The sequence below is a fragment of the Otolemur garnettii genome, unplaced genomic scaffold, assembly GCF_000181295.1.
Source record: "Otolemur garnettii isolate 467f Iridium unplaced genomic scaffold, OtoGar3 scaffold00066, whole genome shotgun sequence".
NCBI lineage: Eukaryota > Metazoa > Chordata > Mammalia > Primates > Galagidae > Otolemur > Otolemur garnettii.
Window position 1 is genome coordinate 7850197 of NW_003852461.1, and position 6867 is coordinate 7857063.

The following is a 6867-nucleotide window of genomic DNA, read 5'->3' on the forward strand; positions in this document are numbered from 1 at the left end:
GCTCTGTCTCAAAAAAAAAAAAGAAAGAAAGGAAGAAAGAAAAGAAATCAGCAGCCCAGAGGAGACAGCATTTAACTCACAGAAAGGAAAGCCCAGTGATGGAGTCTAGAGGCTACAGGCCCTCGACTAGGGAGAGGGCTGGCGTCTCCCATCTTATGCCACACATACACCCAAACCAGGGAATGAAAAATTCTAAACATCAACGTGGAGGGTTGATGATTTTACTTGTATTTTGTAAAGAGGATTTTATTCTTTGTTCAATTTGATGCATCATCTTTAAGGTCTTAAAGCCTAATTTTAGTCTTTTAGGAGACGAAGAAATAAAAACACCAAGCTGCACACGCTTTTTAAACTAGGCGTTGATGAAATTAAAACCTAGTTACAAAGACTATTTCTTTCTTGGCTTATTCACTGTTGTAGACTTACCCTGCAGAAATACCAGGTATCTGCTTCTGGAACGTACCCTGGTAGGAACTGATAAATTCTACAAAGATATCTACCTGCCAGCTGACTTTTACACTGCCATTATGTTATTTTAGTTTGATTTCTAAATATTATTAGAAAATAAAAATTAGAAATAAACTATTAAGGCCCTTTTTTAACCCATTAGACATTATGGCTTAGTGGTAAATCACCAACTGTCCAAGGTTGGGTCAGCGATTTCTAACTAACTTGGAGAAAATTGATTAGCACTTCTGTGCCTGGGCTTCATCCTCTGGCGAATGGGAATCCTAATAGTAAGTGTGTGATAATTAAATGAGATAATAGAGGTCAAGTGCTTAGAACAAAGCCAGGCACATGGTGAGGCTTTGTGTCAGCTATTAGAGTAGGGGCTGTATAAATAAATATTAATTGAAAACGATCAGCAGATCCATGGGTGGGGTGGGGTGGGAGTTAACCACTCTTGCCCCCAAATGCAAATGTCCCGCTATTGGAATATTTTTAGAGAAGGGAGTCTATCCCCGCTGGTCCCCTCTAATATTGAGGGGACCTATAAAAGAAAACTTGATGAAAAGGGGGATGATGAGGGGACATGAGACCTATAAAAGAAAACTTGATGAAATACAGGCATTTAATGTTATCACATAACCATCCATAAATTCTGGGTTTCCACAAAGCAGTTCTTCCGAATCATAATTAAGGGCTTGAAAGTCAAATGATTTAAGTGCTAGTTTTAATTACCGCTTGGTGAACTTTAGTGTGTTAGAATTGTCACAACTTTCCTTAAGGATTACTCTGAAGCCAGGCAAATACAGTGAGAAATTATTAACTCCTACTTTGGTACAGCAATTATCTGCATTACAAGGTTTATGCAATTAGCTGTTTAAGATGTCATTATATTTTGCCATCTGGTACACAGGCGTCTATGCATATGAACAGGCGCGTGTTGAAGTGATTGTCACTATGTGACTCGTTCTCAGCCCAAGTCATCTCTCTAATGAGGGGAAGTCGCCGTGCGCCGCACATTAGTGGCAGGTGCACACTATCAAGCTTCATTTTCATCGAAGACCTTCATTTTTCCATTTTAAAGTATTCTGCACAAGTGCTGGGAAATTAATTAGTCTTTCGCAATTGAACGACGCCGGCAGACTCGCTCCCCAGCAGTCAAGGGGGGCACGGCTTCAGCTAGGGGCCGCTCCTCCTCCTCCTCCGCCCCCGGACGGCTGCGAGGAGCCCACGGTCGGTGGACAGGCGGGGCGCAATCCGTGCAGTGGACCTTCCTCTCCCCCGCGGCGGGGCCTCCGGGGCCTTGGCACCCAGGGGAGGCGCCGGGGACTCCGGGATCCCGAGCGGCCCGACGCCGGGGCTCGCAGCGCGGGCGGGCGGCCAAAGAGCATTAAAATGGCGCCCTCTGGTGGCCGCCGGGTAACAGCCGAGGCGTCAGGGGCAGGGCTGCACTTGTCACCCTGCTAGCAAACTGAGGTCCCCAACTCTAAAAGATGCGTGGCAGCGTGCGGGTGTCGCGTCCGCGGCCCCCCCTGCCGTGCAGAGCTGGGGTACGACCAGATGTCAGCCCTGTCCCCCCGGTCCCCAGGTAGGGTGTCAAGCCTGGGTTCCGCGGCTCTCCGCAGGCAGAAGGAAGAAAACCCCAAATTACCACGGCAGAGGGGCGATGTGGCGGCTGCGGGCTTCGGCCACCGCTGCCCAAACTTGGCTGGCACCTGCCGCGTGACCGCCGAGGGGAGGCTCCGGGCGGGGCACCCGGGGGCGGGGAAGGCGCGGGGAGGGGGCGCCGAGCCCCCAGCAGGGCTTTGTGGCAGGTTCTGTCCGCGTCGCCCCCGGGCTGAGCCGTCCCGGAAAGGCGCGCGGACCCCGCCGGCACTGAGCCCAGGCCGCCCGCGAAGCCATTGAGATGTGACACTGACGAACGAGCGCGGCCAGCTGCTTTCTTTGGGAGAGGTGGGAGTCGCCAATCTCAAGCACTGTGGCCGTCCGGGTTCCCTGGGAAACGCTGTCCCCGCAGCCCCTCCTGACCCGGCTCTGGCACCGCTGCTCCCCTCACTCCCCCACCACACTCACACTCACGCCCCTCACGCCTTTCCTCTTTCCCAGTCCGGTGCCGCCCCAGGGCCTAGGTCCAGCTCCAGGAGGATCAAATTGTGGGGCAAAGAACGTCCCGAACTCAGGGAAGTTGGAGTTTGCTGGGCCCCTGTCAAGAAAGCAGCCCCTTTAGCCTTTTGTTTTGAGGTGCTGAATGCAGAGAGGCCTTTCACCGCTTATATTTGTGGGCTGGGAGGCGACAGTGAAGGGACAGGACAAGGGGACCACGCAAGGCTCTTTTTGTCGCGTTTCTGCACCAGCCTGTGTTGTGGGAGCACCTGAGGGGAGCAAGGAGGGAGCGCAGGGTTGGAGCCTCGTAAGCAACCAGAGTGTGGAGGGCGCAGACCCCGCTGGCGGTCTTCGAAAATGACCATAGGAACTTAACAGGCTAAGTACAGAGGGTAAAATTCAAAAAAGGGACCAATCGGGTTGATTAGGTGTCCGAATGCATGCAGCCAGGCTGTATAACACAATGGACAGGCAAAACTGGAGCTGGTTATTAAAGTCTCGAACGTCTGTATGTGGACATCCCCGCCCAACGATGAGTCCAGAAGTTACTCCGTGTGGGCTCAGCCCAAAAACAGATACCAATGAAGTTCGAGATGGTGCTGGGAGAGTTGGCTAGTAAATCAAGCCCAGATTGAAAAGGCTGAGGGTTGTGGGATATACTGGATAAAATGGGGAGGGCATGTGATTTGAGCCAGATTGGCGCAAAGCATCCCTGTCATTGCCTCCTACAAAATTGTAATTATGTGTCCCCCTCTCCCTCTGTGAAATGGGGATAATTATGCCTTGTTGTTGCGAGGGTTACACAGGGTTAAATGAGATGATGTCCTCAGCCCTAAATACACTTAGTATTAACTTATCCCTTTCATCCCTCTCAACTATTTCAAAATTGTTTCCATAATCTCAGGCTTCTTGAGGGCATCTTTGGGTGTCCTTCAGATAACAGGTGCCTGTGCCCATCTGTTCATGTCCAGGTCCCCTCAGACACTCAGGAGTTCAGCACTATACTGGTATCTTTTGTACCATCTGAATTATTCAAAAAAAACACTGAGTTTTTACTACAAGTTTCTTATAATTGACTATCTGTCCCATTAGATCGGCCCATTTAATGTTAATAATATGTAATGACAGTTTATTAGACTCTCGCCAATGGCTCTGACTGAAAACGCCAACCCCCACGAACAAGAGCAACAGTTTGGCTTCCCAAATAAAGCCCATACTTGCCTGTTGCATTGTAATAAATATCTGCTTTCCCAGAGATGAAATTATACAGAACTACTCTGGCCTGTGATTGACTCGGGGAGGTAGCCATATTCAAAAGTTCTGAGACTGGGACTTGGAAAGGTGAGTGCTCCGATATGGCACAGGTGATAAGAACACCAGTGAGTTTCCCAGTGCCCCAGAGACTGGATCACAGCTCTGCCCTTTCCTCCCTAAAAAGAGCCTTGTATTGCTCCCTGTTGGGGAAAGGTACCAAAAGGAAGCAGCTAAGGTTTCCAGAAATATACTCATCCACACTGTTATACTGACCAATATGTGTCTCCATGACATAAAAGCACAATTACAAATCGGAGAATAGCACAAGTGTCTCCAAAGTACAGTGCTGTCTCTTACACATGGACACATGTGACTATGTGTCAAATGAGGCCACAGGCTATAGTTGCCAACTTTCCCAAAGTCTCTTGTCGACTCATTCATACATTGAGCTGTACCTGAAAACGATGAAATGAATAATGTTAAAATTCTAGGATAAAAATGGAAAGAAGTATGTCATTTGAATGTTCAAGCTAGGGTACACATTCTTTGGCCATTAGCCTGTGCATTTTATTATAACAAACTAAGGCATGGCTTGGCGAGTGGGAGAATGTGAGAAATTTCTACCCTAAACCTTAGGATGTAAACAATGGGGGCGATATTCTTTATTTCTCCATATTTCTGCCAGCACCTAGAATCATGCAGAACACACAAAACATAGTTCACTAATATGTGTTGGTCCCAACTGGTGTTTTTCAAAAGTCTTCTTGTCTAATTACCAATCGGTCCTCAAAAGTTGACAATCCAATGGCCTGACCTTAAATTTGATAACTTTATAATGTTAGTTACACAGTAGGGTTTTCCTGCTAATAAATCCTCTGTGGGTTCTGTTTCAAAATGAAAACCTATTATATTATTACAAACACTCTCAGGGTACAGAAGCCGGAGATGAATCGCCAAAGTCTGAGCCCTGATAATGTATTGGCAAGCAGAAGCATCATGGCTGGACCCAGTAGGAGAAGAAAGATGGATATACACATTCAGGTCCAGTACTCAGCTCAGAGCTTTCTGTTGCTTCACATTCAAGCCTTTTGTTGAGTTTAGTTGTTCACGGGTGTGAAAAAGGAGGTATAGGAATGGTAGTTTTGTTATGTACTTAGATAAGTGACAAGAAGGGAAACTAAGGAGTAATTACTGTACAATGGCAAAACAAAAGTGCTGAAAGGAACAGAATTTTTTTCTCTCCAACCAATCTTGTGCTTTCATCATCAAACGTTATTATTGCAGGAACACAGACCAGCAAAACACCAGATATACAAACATGCTTATTGTAAACAATTTCCATAACCAGATCAAACAAAGTGCTATCAGTAAATTATTCATATTTACAAAAGTATAAATCAACTTGTTCTTTGGCTTCTCCAAATGTACCCATGTTCCCTTCTCCCAGTGTCAATATTTCCTTAGAAAACAGTATGATAATCCACCATTATTGGGACTGCAAAAACCATCCTTTACGCCATCTTCAGAGTGGCAAAACTACCAAGGTAGTTGCCTCTCTAACCTGATCTTTTTGGATAACTTTTACAAGTGGCCAAAGCCAGCTAGTTCCATCCTAAGTTGTGCGGCAGTGGAAGACTCCTGAATGAACATCTAGAGCAGGCATCCTCAAACTACAGCCCGCCTAGGACATTTATCCAGCCCGCTGGGTATTTTTGCCGCTGCTGCCTGTCCTACTTAGCAGCCGACTCATCCCAGGGCCCGCAGTCTGGCCCTCCAACTGTCTGAGGGACAGTGAACTGGCTCCCTGTTTAAATAGTTTGAGGACCCCTAAGTTAAAAGATGTGGGCTCTCCACGATGGACTCTGCCGATTCTCTGTGGAACGTTAAGTGACTCCCTTGATTCCCCTGAACCTCTCTTTTCTCTACTATGATGACAGAATCTTGTCCTACCTCACAGAGATATTGTGAGAATTATATAAGACCTTATATGGAAATTTTCTGCTCTAGTAACCTAGCACACAGTAGGTGCTTAAAGACAGATTCTTTCATGTTAAAGACAGAGTCTGGCCAGGTGCAGTGGTGCATGCCTATAGTGTCACATACACAGGAACCTGAGGCAGGAGGATCCCTTGTGACAAGGAGTTCTAGATTGTGTATCTATCACCCTGCCTGTGAGTGCCACTGCACTCTGGCCTGGGCAAAAAGCAAGACCCCATCTCAAAAAAAAAAAAAAAAGGTAGATTCTGAAATATAGATCTCGGGCTCCTGGAGAAAAAAAAAAAAAAAATTTTTAAGACAGAGTCTCACTACATCACCTCAATAGAGTGCTGTAGCACCACAGCTCACAGCAACCTCCACCTCTTGGGTTAAGGGATTCTCTTGCCTCAGCCTCCCAAGTAGCTTGGACTATAGGTGCCCTCCACAAAGTCCAGCCTTTTTTTGTTACAGTGTAGAAAGGCCACATTTGTTGCATTGTTGTTTAGCAGGCTGGGGCTAGGTTCAAACCTGCCTGCCTTGGAGTATATGGCCAGTGCCCTAACCACTGAGCTACGGGCACTGAGCCCTGTAGTAAAAATTTTTAACAAGAAGGAAAAAATTATATAGCGACTATAATATACATCATATAAGGTGGTAAAAACTAAATGATAATTAACAGTTCGTGTAATAAAATTAGAAAATTAAATAGTAAATACTAACAGTTAGGTGATCTACAAATATATTATTTGTATATGAGACAAATATTATCTAGTTATCAAAACTTCCAGTAACCTGTGTTGTATCTTACTCAAACACTCAAGCCTCTAAGCTCTCTCAACCTTTTCCTAAGGCCCTAATAATATTCAAGGAACAGAAGGCAGGTAAGTGAAGTTTTAAGAGTTCGATTTAAGATTTAAAAAAAAAAAAGTTTTTCATATTAGAAATAGGTGAAAGTTCCCTATAAGTAACCTATAGTTTCCCACCTACACTATCTCCTTTAATTCTCAAAATGACTGTCAGACCACGATTCCCCTTTTTAAAGCATAAGGAAATGGAGACTCAGGTTAAGTAACTTGTCCCAGGCGG